At 42.4% G+C, this 16,999-nt stretch overlaps 1 protein-coding gene across 1 annotated transcript in view; it reads left to right on the top strand.

Annotated features, from left to right (window-relative positions):
- The first annotated feature begins 455 nt into the window (after positions 1–455).
- AZI2 (5-azacytidine induced 2) overlaps positions 456–16,999 on the top strand; it is an 88,625-nt gene continuing 72,081 nt past the window's right edge. Inside the window, exon 1 of the mRNA XM_073630279.1 lies at positions 456–820. The gene's annotated coding sequence lies outside the window, so the exon portion shown is untranslated. The remainder of the gene's footprint in view (positions 821–16,999) is intronic.

The following is a 16,999-nucleotide window of genomic DNA, read 5'->3' as shown; positions in this document are numbered from 1 at the left end:
TTGGGGGGTAATTATTTTTTCACATAGGGCCAGGCAGGTTTAAACAACTTCTTTGCCTTAATAAATGAAGCCATAATTTAAAAACTGCATTTTGTATTTACTCAGGTTATCTTTGTGTAATAATACATTTTTTTTTAAATGTGACAAATATGCAAAAAAAAAAAAAAAAAAAATCAGAAAGGGGGTAAATACTTTTTCACAGCATTGTGTATGTGTGTGTGTGTTTGTGTGTATATGTATGTATGTGTATATATATATATATATATAGCTAATAGTATATCTCATATTATATATATATATATATATATATATATATATATATATATATATATATATATATATATATATATAGGTAATAGTATAACTCATTAGATATAGGGCAGTAGAAGGACTATTGGGACAGAAGAAGGGATCGGGCTGTGTATCCTCATCTATGGAACTCCTCCTAGAACTGCCCCGATCCTGCACGTGTGGAGGGATGCCGAGGATGCCATCCTCAGTACAGAGAAGACACGGAGTCTCCCGGTCGGTTCTCTCTCCGTACAGCCCGCAGAAGAGATGAGGGAGGGCGGAAGTAATCGGAGGGGGCGGAGTCCCGGGATGGTGGGTACAGCTCGGCACGTTCAGCTCCTCTGGAAACAAAACCAAAAGTAACCTTTGTGTCCGGAAGAGGAACGGCCCCGCCCCCTGACCACTGGCAGGTCGGCCCGGAGCTCGGTGTATGGGGGGAGATCGTCATCCTATGGGGGGGCTGATCGGCCGATGTAGATGACATACGAGGCACCGGGGTGATCAGATCGGGATTTCCGATACATCGGAGGTAAGATGATCAGCGATTGTGGTCACCTATGACTCAGGACTTCTCATCACTACAGAGAGCCGGGGTGACCACGCCGTGCTAGGAATACCCCGCTATACACAGAGGAGTCACCTCCTGATATCCCTGCCTGGGGACACTCCATAGACTTATCTCATCTACTTCCTCGGGGGGGGGGGGGGGGGCATTTTTTGTACCCTCTGGGGGGTATTTATTCTCTGTATCCCCTGGGAGGAGGTCTCTATCTCCTCTACCTTCTTGGGGTTTGTTTTATATTCTGTACCCCCTGATGTGATTACTATATCCCCTGTACCCCCTGATGTGATTACTATATCCCCTGTACCCCCTGATGTGATTACTAGGATTTTATCTCCTGTATCTGTGGTGGGGTTCACGTTGTCTAATGTACTCCCCGATGTGGGGTCATGGTATGTCCTCTACACTCTTTTATATATATTTCCTCATTGCTCTCTACTTGTATGAAACTAAAGTCTGACACTGTTATGGTGAATTTATTCCAGGAATCACACATTTTCTGGTTGGGAACCCAGGACATAGGTGATATCAAATTCCCAGGTGACATACAGTATATACTGTTATTACTGGACACGGGTGACATACACTATTTACTGTTATTACTGGACACGGGTGACATACACTATTTACTGTTATTACTGGACACGGGTGACATACACTATTTACTGTTATTACTGGACACGGGTGACATACAGTATATACTGTTATTACTGGACACGGGTGACATACAGTATATACTGTTATTACTGGACATGGGTAATAATACAGTATATCCTGTTATTACTGGACATGGGTAATAATACAGTATATACTGTTATTAATGGACATGGGTGACATACAGTATATACTGTTATTACTGGACACTGGTGACATACAGTATATACTGTTATTACTGGACACGGGTGACATGCAGTATATACTGTTATTACTGGACACGGGTGACATACAGTATATACTGTTATTACTGGACATGGGTAATAATACAGTATATCCTGTTATTACTGGACATGGGTAATAATACAGTATATACTGTTATTAATGGACATGGGTGACATACAGTATATACTGTTATTACTGGACACTGGTGACATACAGTATATACTGTTATTACTGGACACGGGTGACATACAGTATATACTGTTATTACTGGACACTGGTGACATACAGTATATAATGCTATTACTGGACACGGGTGACATACAGTATATACTGTTATTACTGGACACGGGTGACATGCAGTATATACTGTTATTACTGGACACTGGTGACATACAGTATATACTGTTATTACTGGACACTGGTGACATACAGTATATACTGTTATTACTGGACACTGGTGACATACAGTATATACTGTTATTACTGGACACGGGTGACATACAGTATATACTGTTATTACTGGACACTGGTGACATACAGTATATACTGTTATTACTGGACACGGGTGACATGCAGTATATACTGTTATTACTGGACACGGGTGACATGCAGTATATACTGTTATTACTGGACACGGGTGACATGCAGTATATACTGTTATTACTGGACACGGGTGACATGCAGTATATACTGTTATTACTGGACATGGGTAATAATACAGTATATATTGTTATTACTGGACGTGGGTAATAATACAGTATATACTGTTACTGCATACAAAAGACATTTAGAATGGTCCCCGTTAATGCTAATTTTATACAGAGTACAGCCATATCTAGGAAATTGATTATCAATGTGGTACATAATATACCGTACATCACCCAGAAGTCTGACAAGTCATACCAGACCAGGAAATGTTTGCTGCCACCATTGTAGTGAGACCTTTAGCACCCGCTGACTGGAGTATCGTTTCTGATTATCTCACTGAACTATTTCCTTGTTTGTGTTTGAAGAGAACAAGATAAAAGTCTTCAAGTAATATGAAAGACAAACTCCTTTTTTCTTTTTGATACAGTGGAGAGTGCCAACTGCCCCACCTATATGTACTACTGCCCCTACCGGCGTAATAACGTATCTGTACATGATTTCTACTTCCAGGTTTGCAGCGCTCCGCCGGCGACCAGCTCCCACTGTGAGCCAATGTCTGCCAGGACTTGCCGATCGTTCGCAACAGAGGCATGTAAACAAGGCAGATCACTGTTCTGTGAGAAGGAAAGAGAGATCCTGTGTTTCTGCTAAGCAGGAACACGGATCTTTGTCCTCCCACGGTACAAGCACCACACACACACACACTTAGAAAGCACTCCCTAGGCACATATTTAACCCTTTGATCACCGCTGATGTTAGCCCCTTGCCTGCCAGTTGCATTAGTACAGTGACAGTGCATATTTTTTTAGCACTGATCACTGTATTGGTGTCACTGGTCCCCAAAAAGTTTCACTCAGTGTCTGATTTGTCCGCCGCAATGTTGCAGTCCTGCTGTAAATCGCTGATCGTCGCCATTACCAGTAAAAAAAAAAAAAAAATTCCATAAAAATATCCCATAGTTTGTAGACGCTATAACTTTTGTGCACACCAATCAATATACGCTTATTGGGATTTTTTAATCAAAAATATGTAGCAGAATACATATTGGCCTAAACTGATAAAGAAATTAGATTTTTTACATTTTTTTTATTGGATGTGTTTAATAGCAGGAAGTAAGAAATATGTTTTTTTTTTTTTTTTTTTTAAATTGTCGGTATTTTTGTTTTATAGCGCAAAAAATAAAAACCACAGAGGTGATCAAATACCACCAAAAGAAAGCTCTATTTGTGAGAAAAAGGGACATCAATTTAATTTGGCTACAGCGTCACACGACTGCGCAATTTTCAGTTAAAGTAACACAGTGCTGTATCGCAAAAATGGCCTGAAGGGGGGTAAACCTTCTGGAGCTGAAGTGGTTAAGTGATAATGGAAACATGACAAATAGAGAGGATGAATCTTCCTTTCATCATAACAGGAAATAAGGGGAAATCCCCCCAACTGTCAGAGCTTCCTACACTTCCCCACCGTATCCAAAACCAAATACAAGTTTTCACTGGAGTAACACTATAAATAATAATAGTGCAGGCTCTTATAAAATCTGTATTTTTACCTCCCTTTAAATCCTAAGGAGGGCCATACATGAAGCAAATTTATTTCCTGCAACCACAAGTTCTCCCACAGTGTTGACGGGGGAATCCCTCCCACCGAGACATGGTATACCAGCCGCTTGCAAAAATCACATGTAAAATCTGGCAGGCTGGTTGTACTCAAGTTGATCGATCAGTCAACTTGGTACATTCAGCCTGCCCATACACGGTTCCATGTTTCCTGCTGAGCCAGGAAAGCTTCGACCCATCTGTGACCGACCTAACTCCGGCTTTGGTGTTACCTTAAATAGTTTCAGCCAAGCTGACCCAAACAAACGTTTTCCTTTACTTATTGCTGCAGCCGCTGTCAGCGCTGTCTAAACGCTTTTGTAGCATCAGCTGCATACAGTATACAGCGGTGTGTTCCGTCAGTATGACCGGGACTTCATGTCTCTTTCCCGAAACAAAACTGAGTCGTGTCTGAACCCGCCTCAGTTCTGAATACGTGTCACAGAATTAAAAGTAGGTTTACAAACTTCAAGGTTGCTGGGGTTAATAGGAGGAGGCTAGAAACAATGGGAATACAATGTAGAAATGAATATTTGATTTTGTAGAAATGAATATAGATACACTTTAATGTTTATCTTGTTATTTTCAGCAGGAGTTCTGCTTTAATAATTAGCCCAAGACTGACTTTTCAGCGTGAGCCAGGGTTTGAGAGGTCTCCTTTGCAATTGAGGGGGGGGGGGGTTAAAAACATGAGCTCTTTGACTTTCAGTGGGAATATCTGAATGATGGGTGCAGCTACAGGCATCATTCAGATATCCTTGTTTTCAGCCGGCGATTCTGTGCACCATAAGAACGATCATAGCAGCAGTTCCGCTGCTTGATTGTTCTTACAGGCGACTGGAGCATTCCCCTCTCCCGCCACCATCCGGTGCGTCTCTGGGCTCTCCCGTGCCATAGGGGACCCGGAGAAAGAATTGGCCGCCGCCAGATGATGACCATAGAGATTTTCCAGTGACCAGATCATCGTCACCAGTCATCTCTATGGCCGTTGGAGGCCCGAGTGTAACGTTATGACGTCATGCCTGGGCCGCAGATGTAAACAAAGCCGCGATGGCAGCTGGTAAGCATGAGATCGTGCATTTTTTTTTTTTTTTTTTCGATCTCATGCTTTCCAGCCTGGAGGAGTGGTATGGTGTGTTATTGACCCCACATCTCTCCATAAAGAGGACCTGTTACAAACAATTCCTATTACAAGGGATGTTTACATTCCTTGTAATAGGAATAAAAGTGATAAAAAAAAAAAAATGTAAAAGAAAGTGTAAAAATAAAAAAAAAATAAAGTAAAATAAAAAAAAAAATAAAAAAAAAAAAAAATTTAAAACGCCCCTGTCCCCGGTAGCTTGTGCTCAGAAGCGAACACAAACGCAAGTCCCACCCACATATGTAAACACTGTTCAAACCACACATGTGAGGTATCGCTGCGTGCGTAGACCTCCTCTGTAACTGTAAACATGTAACCTGTAAAAAATTTTAAAGCGTCACCTATGGAGATTTTTAAGTACCGAAGTTTGGTGTCATTCCATGAGTGTGCGCAATTTTAAAGCATGACATGTTGGGTATCTATTTACTCGGCGTAATATCATCTTTCACATTATACAAAAAAATTGGGCTAACTTTACTGTGAAAGATTTGACTCCCGCGCTTATGGTACAAATGAAAATTAAATGTAAAATATGTGAAGAGCTGCAGCCTCTATCAATAAATTTACCCTAAGGTAAATCTAGAAAAATATGAAAAAAGGGGAAGGATAGATATGGCGCTGCTCTTATTAAGAGGTAAATTTGCAACCTCTAGATACTTGAGGGGTGTGTATACCACGGGTGCATATAATGCAAAAAGTGACACAAAGTGCAGAAAATAAGAAATGTAAAGGTTATCCTACTGTGTAAACTTCCTGATTGCTTATTTATAATGCATACTGTTAGAAGCGATGTGCATTCAATCAAAAATAAAATGAAAAAACAAATAGAAAAGCGCTAACTTTTCCTGTGTGAAATCCACAATCCTGTGCAAAATCTGCAATTCAAAGTAACATTTCTGTGCCAAAAAAATACAACATATATAACTGGTATATAGTATTGCTGTGAAACTGGGTTCAGAAATATGCATATACCGTCCTTAAACCCTAGTGTATAAAAAAGAGTCCAATGATAAAGTGACAATGTGCTCCTTCAAATTGTTCTGTGCTTCTTAGAAAACAGTGCCCCATAATAAACGCACTCACCACTATTTTTCACCCCACAAGGAGGTATTTCACCTTCACAGTATGAGCCACTGTGTAGCCTGTGGAGTGGGAGGAAACTTCCTGTCCTGTGTTCTCCAAGTGCCTCCTCGTCTGCGATGTAAGTGGTCTCCTTCCTGTTAACCTCTTAGATGTTGCCCACATGTAGAGAGGAAAGAAACACCATAGTGTGATACCGTACAAATTTCCAAATATTTATTGGTAATACTGATGGGTACTCACATTTAACCACTTGAGCCCCGGACCATTATGCTGCCTAAGGACCAGAGGTCTTTTTCCAATTTGCACTGCGTCGCTTTAACTTTTAATTGCGCGGTCATGCAATGCTGTACCCAAACGAAATTTGCGTCCTTTTCTTCCCACAAATAGAGCTTTCTTTTGATGGCATTTGATCACCTCTGCGGTTTTTATTTTTTGCGCTATAAACGGAAAAAGACCGAAAATTTTGAAAAAAAATGATATTTTCTACTTTTTGTTATAAAAAAAATCCAATAAACTCAATTTTAGTCATACATTTAGGCCAAAATTTATTCGGCCACATGTCTTTGGTAAAAAAAATGTCAATAAGCGTATATTTATTGGTTTGCGCAAAAGTTATAGCGTCTACAAACTAGGGTACATTTTCTGGAATTTACATAGCTTTTAGTTTATGACTGCCTATGTCATTTCTTGAGGTGCTAAAATGGCAGGGCAGTACAACCCCCCCCCAAATGACCCCATTTTGGAAAGTAGACACCCCAAGGAAATTGCTGAGAAGCATGTTGAACCCATTGAATATTTATTTTTTTTGTCCCAAGTGATTGAATAATGACAAAAAAAAAAAATATTTACAAAAAGTTGTCACTAAATGATATATTGCTCACACAGGCCATGGGCCTATGTGGAATTGCACCCCAAAATACATTCAGCTGCTTCTCCTGAGTATGACCCCATTTTGGAAAGTAGACACCCCAAGCTATTTGCTGAGAGGCATGTTGAGTCCATGGAATACTTTCTTTTTTGACACAAGTTGCTGGAAAGTGACAATTTTTTTTTTTTTTGCACAAAGTTGTCACTAAATGATATATTTCTCACACAGGCCATGGGCATATGTGGAATTGCACCCCAAAATACATTTAGCTGCTTCTCCTGAGTATGGGGATACCACATGTGTGGGACTTTTTGGGAGCCTAGCCGCGTACGGGGCCCCGAAAACCAAGCACCGCCTTCAGGATTTCTAAGGGCGTAATGTTGTGATTTCACTCCTCACTACCTATCACAGTTTTGAAGGCCATAAAATGCCAAGATGGCACAAAACCCCCCCAAATGACCCCATTTTGAAAGTAGACACCCCAAGCTATTTGCTGAGAGGCATGTTGAGTCCATGGAATATTTTATTTTTTGACACAAGTTGCGGGAAAGTGACAATTTTTTTTTTTTTTTTTGCACAAAGTTGTCACTAAATGATATATTTCTCACACAGGCCATGGGCATATGTGGAATTGCACCCCAAAATACATTTAGCTGCTTCTCCTGAGTATGGGGATACCACATGTGTGGGACTTTTTGGGAGCCTAGCCGCATACGGGGCCCCGAAAACCAAGCACCGCCTTCAGGATTTCTAAGGGCGTAAAGTTGTGATTTCACTCCTCACTGCCTATCACAGTTTTGAAGGCCATAAAAAGCCCAGATGGCACAAAACCCCCCCAAATGACCCCATTTTGGAAAGTAGACACCCCAAGCTATTTGCTGAGAGGCATGGTGAGTATTTTGCAGCTCTCATTTGTTTTTGAAAATGAAGAAAGACAAGAAAAATGTATTTTTTTTTTCTTTTTTCAATTTTTGAAAGTTTGTGACAAAAAGTGAGGTCTGCAAAATACTCACTATACCTCTCAGCAAATAGCTTGGGGTGTCTATTTTCCAAAATGGGGTCATTTGGGGGGGGGGGGGGGTTGTGCCATCTGGGCATTCCATGGCCTCCGAAACTGTGCTAGGCAGTGAAGAGTGAAATCAAAAATTTACGCCCTTAGAAAGCCTGAAGGCGGTGCTTGGTTTTCGGGGTCCCGTGTGCGGCTAGGCTCCCAAAAAGTCCCACACATGTGGTATCCCCATACTTAGGAGAAGCAACAGAATGTATTTTGGGGTGTAATTTCACATATTCCCATGGCATGTTTGAGCAATATATCATTTAGTGACAACTTTGTGCAAAAAAAAAAAAAAAAAAAAAAAAAAGATTTGTCTCTTTCCCGCAACTTGTGTCACAATATAAAATATTCAATGGACTCGACATGCCTCTCAGCAAATAGCTTGGGGTGTCTACTTTCCAAAATGGGGTCATTTGGGGGGGGTTTGAACTGTCCTGGCATTTTATGCACAACATTTAGAAGCTTATGTCACACATCACCCACTCTTCTAACCACTTGAAGACAAAGCCCTTTCTGACACTTTTTGATTACATGAAAAAATAATTTTTTTTTGCAAGAAAATTACTTTGAACCCCAAACATTATATATTTTTTTTAAAGCAAATGCCCTACAGATTGAAATGGTGGGTGTTTCATATTTTTTTTTCACACAGTATTTGCGCAGCGATTTTTCAAACGCATTTTTTGGGGAAAAAACACACTTTTTTAAATTTTAATGCACTAAAACACACTATATTGCCCAAATGTTTGATGAAATAAAAAAGATGATCTTAGGCCGAGTACATGGATACCAAACATGACATGCTTTAAAATTGCGCACAAACGCGCAGCGGCGACAAAATAAATACATTTTTAAAAGCCTTTAAAAGCCTTTACAGGTTACCACTTTAGATTTACAGAGGAGGTCTACTGCTAAAATTACTGCCCTCGTTCTGTCCTTCGCGGTGATACCTCATATGCATGGTGCAATTGCTGTTTACATTTGACGCCAGACCGACGCTTGCGTTCGCCTTTGCGCGAGAGCAGGGGGGGGACAGGGGTGCTTTTTTTTTTTTTTTTTTTTTTTTTTTTTTTTTTCTTTATTATTTTTTTGCTTTTTTATCTTATTTTTAAACTGTTCCTTTCATTTTTTTTTTTTTTTTTTTTTTATTAATTTTATTGTTATCTCAGGGAATGTAAATATCCCCTATGATAGCAATAGGTAGTGACAGGTACTCTTTTTTTTTAAAAATTGGGCTCTATTAGACCCTAGATCTCTCCTCTGCCCTCAAAGCATCTGACCACACCAAGATCGGTGTGATAAAATGCTTTCCCAATTTCCCAATGGCGCTGTTTACATTCGGCGAAATCTAAGTCATGAAATGCTCGTAGCTTCCGGTTTCTTAGGCCATAGAGATGTTTGGAGCCATTCTGGTCTCTGATCAGCTCTATGGTCAGCTGGCTGAATCACCGGCTGCATTTTCAGGTTCCCTGTTGGGACAGGAAAGCCAGAGAAAAACATGGAAGACGGTGGGGGGGGGGTGTCATTCCCTCCCACTGCTTGCAAAAGCAGTCTAGAGGCTAATTAGCCGCTAGGATTGCTTTTACATGAAAGCCGACCGCTGGCTGAAAAGAATGATACCAAGATGATACCTAAACCTGCAGGCATCATTCTGGTATAACCACTCAAAGTCCAGCAACATACCAGTACGTTGCTGGTCCTTGTTAGGCATATATTGTAAACTTTTTTTTCATGCAGCCTGTGGGCTGAACGAAAAAAAGATATTGATCGGTGGGTATGCCCACCATTAGAATACCTCCCTTCATCCACCCACTTCTAATGATGGGCATACATGCACCATTTATATATGCCGAAGCATGGGGGCATCCTCCCGCAAAAGGCAGGAGCAAATTGCTCCTCCACCCACTGCTGCCCCCACGCTTCGGCATATATGCTGAAGTATGTAACTGTGGTGGTGAAATCACCTCCGACAGCACTGGAGTCACGGCTTTATATATCGTGGGAGCAAACGCTGTTGCTGTCAAGATAAATAAATCCGCGCTGCAACTGAATGGCGTACCTGCTAAGCAAATGATGGTTAACAATAAACCAAAGTAACATTACAGTATAACAGTAAGACTTACCATACCTGCAAAGCAAATACAAAAAAAAAACATAGTAAAAAATAAAACATTTAACGCAACCTGTGCCAAAAATATATATATGCCGAAGCATGGGGACATCCTCCCGCAAAAGGCAGGAGCAAATTGCTCCTCCACCCACTGCTGCCCCCACGCTTCGGCATATATGCTGAAGTATGTAACTGTGGTGGTGAAATCACCTCCGACAGCACTGGAGTCACGGCTTTATATATCGTGGGAGCAAACGCTGTTGGTGTCAAGATAAATAAATCCGCGCTGCAACTGAATGGCGTACCTGAAAACAATAAAATGGTTACCAACAAAACACAGTAAACGGTAAAGTATAAAAAATCTGAAAAGCAAACATGGTAAAACATAATAACAATAAAACATTGCAGAATAGAATAGAGTAAAAAAGAGCAGAACAATAGAGAGAGAATAGAGAGAGAGAGAACAATAAAACAACAACAACTATTTTTGGTTTTTTTATTTTATATATTTTTTTGTGTTTTTATTTTTTTTAATTTTTTTTTAATTTTTTTTTTTTTTACACTTTTTTTTAGTAACTTTTAACTTTTGTAACTCGTTCCAGGTTTGGGTCTCTCAAAATGCAATGGCATCTTGGGAGACCCTGTGTTAGTGTGCCTAGTCTGTGCAGTGCTGAACCCTACGCTAATACTCAACTAATGTATGGTAGCGTTCAAAGCATTCACCCATGCAAAGACCAGGATTGCCAGGACAGGAGGGACAATAAGACCGGGTGTCACGCCTAAATCCGCGCTTGCTACAGACACGACATCTTTTTTGGGGGGCTCGTTGGGTAGGGGTACTCGGGATGGCATAAAGAAAATGCCGCTCATGCAGCCGGCTTACTGCATTTGGTTGGGGAAGGTGAGGTAGAGCACCGTCTGGAAACAGAAGGGCTCTGACGATCTCTTCCTGGAATTTAAGGAAGGATCCAGTCTGTCCTGAAGCTCTGTATAGCACATGAGCGTTCAGCAAAGCCAATTGAAATAAATAAACAGACACTTTTTTGTACCAGCGTCTGGCCTTACGGGCAACTAGGTACGGCGCCAACAACTGGTCGTTGAGGTCCACCCCTCCCATATTAAGGTTGTATTCGTGGACACAGAGGGGTTTCTCCACAACACCAGTCGCCGTAGGAATTTGGGTCGTCGTGTCTGCATGAAGGGAGGTGAGAACGAAAACATTCTTCTTATCCCTCCACTTCATAGCGAGCAAATTATTATACTTCAAGCAGGCTCTCTCCCCCAGCCTAAGACGGGAATCTACAAGCCGCTGGGGAAAGCCCCGGCGATTAGGTCGCACGGTGCCACATGCTCCAATCTGCTGATCAAACAAGTGACTAAAAAGTGGCACGCTCGTATAATAATTGTCCACGTACAAGTGGTACCCCTTTCCGAATAAGGGTGACACCAAGTCCCACACTATCTTGCCAGCGCTTCCTATGTAGTCAGGGCAGTTTGTCAGCTCTACGTGACTATCTTTGCCCTCGTAAACCATAAAACTATATGTATAGCCTGTGGCCCTGTCACAGAGCTTATACATCTTGACCCCGTATCTGGCACGCTTGCTGGGAAGGTACTGTTTGAATGACAAGCGGACAGAAAATTTAATCAGGGACTCATCAATGCAGACAACTTGATGGGGGGTAAACAAGTCTGCAAAATGTTGGTTGAAGTGGTTTACGAGGGGCCGAATTTTGTAGAGCCGATCGTATGCAGGGTCTCCACGAGGACGACAGAGTTCATTGTCGTTGAAGTGCATGAACCGCAAAATCTGCTCGTATCGTGCCCTGGCCATGGAAGCAGAGAACAAGGGTGAATGGTAAATTGGGTCAGTGGACCAATATGACCGCAACTTACTCTTTTTATTCAACCCCATGAGGAGGGAAAGGCCCAGAAAGGTCTTAAATTCGGAGACCGTAATTGGTCTCCAATCTCTGGCAAGGGAGGACTGGGGATTAGCGGCGATATGTTGACCAGCGTATAAATTGCTTTGGTCTACAATAGATCTATAGAGATCTTCGGTGAAAAACAGTGAATAAAAATCCAGTGGCGTAAAGTCAACTGTTTCCACCTGAATTCCGGGTTGGCCAGTGAAAGGGGGAAGTACGGGTGCTGCAGAAGTGGAGGGTTCCCAATTGGATTGGCCAATGCAGCAGGAAGGGCACTATGGCCACGACGGGCCTGTCTTTGTCTTCTTGGTGGCAGCGGGACACTACTAGTGCTTGCCACCTCGCCAGCTTGAACTGCACTTATGGGACTCGCCATGTCACCACGTGATACTGCAGTGCTGGATGTACGACCAGGGTGTACTAGGCCGCTGGTGCTTGCCAGTTCACCAGAAGGAATAGCGGCGCTAGTACTTCTCTGCTCCATACGAGAGCCCTGCGGTTCTTGCACTTCAAGGACAGAAGAAGATTGGGGTCTGGTACGCCTGACCTTAGCAGGGACCACAACTCTGTCGTCAGAGCTATCTGTCATGGAGCCGCTGTCCTCTACAGGTTCGTATTCTGAGCCTGAACTTGACAGATGAGTGACTTCCTCTTCACTATCTGTCATACTCAGAAACGTGTAGGCCTCTTCACTAGTGTACCTTCGATTTGCCATTTTGGGCTCTAAATTTAGGGGTACACTAGTGAGACTCACAGGCAAAAAAGCTCCTGACTGTCAGCGACTGTATCAAAACGCTACCAAAAAACTGTTAGCGATCGCAGGGATCAGGCCTGACTCTGCGAACGCTGCAGTTATGTGTGCTTAGTGTTTTGTAAGTGTCAGTTATCGATCGATACTGCACTTGGGTGGGCTGGGCAGGGCTGGGCCGAGGAGCAAAACGCAGGTGCTAGCAGGTATCTGGGCTGATCCCGCTAACACTGCGTTTCAGGGAACCCTAAACTGCTGGGGAGTATAGATCTGATCGGATCAGATATCGATCCGCTCAGATACTATAGAACTAAGGGAGGTGTATGCTGCGTGCGTGGGTTTTAGCGGTACTGGCTCTAACCTGACGCTGCCTGGGGCGACGCAGACCTTATCTGACCATAAAAATGTAATTTATATCACCGCCGGGCAATTAGGGGGTTAAACCTTTATAGGGTAATAAACAGCGGGTGCCCTAAAACTATAATAAACTGTAATAAACTACAAAAAACAAACTAGCTAACCAGCGTCACCCGTAACACTTATACGGTGATCGCTGGTGAAAGGGTTAACTAGGGGGCAATCAGGGGGTTAAAACCTTTAGCAGGTAGTATATGGGGGTCCCTGTCGCTATAAAACACTGACAGCGAACCTATATACTTACCTCCCTAACTAGCGTCACCTGTGTCACTAATACAGCGATCAGAAAAACGATCGCTTAGCGACACTGGTGACGGGGGGTAATCAAGGGGTTAACTTTTATTAGGGGGGGTACCCTAGACCTAAAGGGGGCTAACCTAACTGCCCTAACACTTGTAACTGACACAAACTGACACCAATGCAAAAAAAAAAAAAATGCTATTGGTGTCAGAGTGACAGGGGGTACAGGGGGGTGATCGGGGGGTGATGGGGGGTGACAAGTGTGCCTGGCGTGTTCTACTGTTAGTGTAGTGTTGTGCAGACTTACTTGATGTCTTCTCTCCTCGGCGCCGGATCAAAAAGACCGACTCGAGGAGGGATGACATCACTTCCTTTCCCTCTGTTTACATTACAGAGGGAAAGGAAGCATTCTCATTCGCCGGGAGCGATCGGGAGGGGGTGGCCAACAATGGATGGCCTCCCCCTCACCTCTCATCGCCCGGGAAGAAATGGCGACCGCCTCGGGCACCGGGGGGGGGGACCGATCGGACCCCCCACCCGCGGAAGGCAAATCACGTATATGTACGTGATTTTGCCTGTCCGTGCCACCTTGCCGACGTAAATCGGCGTGAGGCGGTCGTCAAGTGGTTAATTAAAATCATTAGAGCAAAAAATGTTTAAAATCAGAAAGCCGGAGCGATCTGTGATGCACTAACGCACTAACGCTAGTCTCTCAGACTGTGATAAATAGAACTTTTTCAGTCTGTCTAGTTCTCTCTGCATGTTGGTTATAAGTGGGCCATAATTTACTTTTATATATGTTGGAAATGTATGTGGTAAACAATGGTCCAGGTACTGTAGAGACCCTTGTTTGTAAGAAGGATAATGTGGCAGTCTACTTTGATCCCCAAAATACTAGACTTTGATTTTGTGATATAAAACCCTATTAAAGTGGTTGTAAACCCATGTAAAAAAAAAAAAAAAAAAAAAAAACCTGCAAGACAAAGACATAATGAGCTAGTATGCATCTCATACTAGCTCATTATGAAATACCTTAGATCGAAGCTGTTGCAGCAGTCCCCGTACACCGATGTGACCGGCGACATGTCTCCTAGATCTTTTTCCGGGTTTGCGGGCTATTGAAGGCCTTCTCCTATTAAAGGCTTATCCGTAGGTATAAGTGGTATAACAGGGTTTAAACCACTTTAAATAAGTGCAGTATATCATGTGCCGTTTGCAGGGTAAGAGCCAAGTCGGAAAGAGATAAACAGTTACAAACAGCCATTTACTATTATACCACTAATATTTGGGCGTGTTCTAATTTTCTCGGCCAAATGCTTCATATGTAAGGCGAAAATCAGGAGAGATAGGGGACACCCCTGCTATGTGCCATTAGTGATTTGGAAACTTTTGGATTACATTCCTTCTGTAAAAAACATGGGCCGAATGTGAGGTGTACAGTGCAGATGATGCAGAGTGCACTTCTTCAATAAAGCTGAATTTCTCCAATACCTTAAAGATGGAATACATTGGGCCAATCGAAGGCCTTCTCTACATATAATGTAGGATACAGAGAAGGCAACCCTGGTAAACTCTGCATAATGCAGTAAATTTAGGATTTGCCTCATGGCATTTGGTGCTTGGTGACCTGACACAAATCCCACCTGATCTTGCGTCATCGGTAGTGGTAAGCATCGTGAGATTCTATTGGCTAGAAGTTTTGCATAGATTTTTAAATCTACACTTAGTCGAGAAATTGACTTAAAATGTTGTGCTAAGAGCGGCTCCTTCCCTGGTTTGGTCAGGGTAATTATTGTAGCTGTTAACATTTCAGATGGAAGTGATGCAGAGGACACAGCAGCATTATAAACTCCCTAAAATATGGAGATTGTAATGAGGAAAATAATTTATAATACTCAGATGAAAAGCCGTCTGGGCCTGGTGATTTGTTGAATGGCAAAGTTTTGATAATGTCTGCAATCTCTTTGGCAGAGAAGTGTGCATTAAGAAGATTTAAAGATATACAGACAAAAGGCAAGGAGATAAAGGCTAAAAAGTCAAGATCTGATCTCAGGTGTAGGTTGTATTGTTGTCTGATCATCTCGTAGATTATACAGGTGCATCTCATAAAATTAGAATATGATCAAAAAGTTAATTTATTTCAATAATTCAATTCAAAAAGTGAAACTTGTATATTTTATATGGATTCGTTACACACAGAGTGATATGTTTCAAGCATTTCATTCTTTTAATTTTGATGATTATGGCTTACAGCTAGTGAAAACCCAAAATTCAGTATCTCAGAAAAATTAGAATATTACATAAGACCAATAAACAAAAGGTATTTTAATACAGAAATGTTGGCTTATTAAAAAGTATGTCCATGTACAGTATAGTATGCATTCAATACTTGGTCGGGGCTCCTTTTGCATGGATTACTGCATCAATGCAGCGTGGCATGGAGGGGATCAGCCTGTGGCACTGCTGAGGTGTTATGGAAGCCCAGGTTTCTTTGATAGCGGCTTTCAGCTTGTCTACATTGTTGGGTCTGGTGTCTCGTCTTCCTCTTGACAATACCCCACAGATTCTCTATGGGGTTTAGGTCAGGCAAGTTTGCTGGCCAATCAAGCACAGTGATACCATGAGTATTAAACCAGGTATTGGTATTTTTGGCAGTGTGGGTAGGTGCCCAGTCTTGCTGGAAAAGGAAATCAGCATCTCCATAAAGCTGGTCAGCAGAGGAAAGCATGAAGTCCTCTAGAATTTCCTGGTAGAGGGCTGCACTGACTTTGGACTACTTGATAAAACACAATTGACCAACACCAGCAGATGCCATGGCTCCCCAAATTATCCCGGACTGTGGAAAATGTTACATTTAATTTGGAAATCGAGGTCCCAGAGTCTGGAGGAAGAGTGGAGAGGCACCAAATCCAAGTTGCATGAGGTCCAGTGTTAAGTTTCCACAGTAGGTGATGATTTGGGGAGCCATGTCATAGGAAGCAGCTTCCTATGGGTGCACTCGCTGAATAGGAGTGCCAGTGGGGGGACCCAAGAAGAAGAAGTTTGGGGCTGCTCTGTGCAAACCACTTTTTTTTTTTCAATTATCCTTTTATAATAGCTTTGAAGTGGCTCTAAAGGCAGAATATTTTTTATCTTAATGCATTCTATGCATTAAAGTAAAAAAAACTTCTGTGTGCGCCCCAGCCCCCTAATACTTACCCGAGCCTCATCTTGATACAGCAATCTTAGCTCTCCGAGGACTCTCTCTCCTTATTGGCTGAGCCAATGTCAAACACGGCCAGTGATCCAATGAGTGAGAGGGGGTGGGTAGAGCCGCAGCTCTGTGTGTGAATGGACATGCAGAGCAGTGGCTCGGGAGCGAGCCTGCTTGGGTGCCCCAGAGCAAGCTGCTTGCTCTAGGGGCACTCGGCAGGAGGGAGGGACCAGAAGCTCCGG

The sequence above is a fragment of the Aquarana catesbeiana genome, linkage group LG05 (genome assembly GCF_042186555.1).
Source record: "Aquarana catesbeiana isolate 2022-GZ linkage group LG05, ASM4218655v1, whole genome shotgun sequence".
NCBI classification, from domain to species: Eukaryota; Metazoa; Chordata; class Amphibia; order Anura; family Ranidae; genus Aquarana; species Aquarana catesbeiana.
The sequence above is the reverse complement of the archived record's forward strand: the minus strand, read 5'-3'. Positions and strand labels throughout refer to the sequence as shown.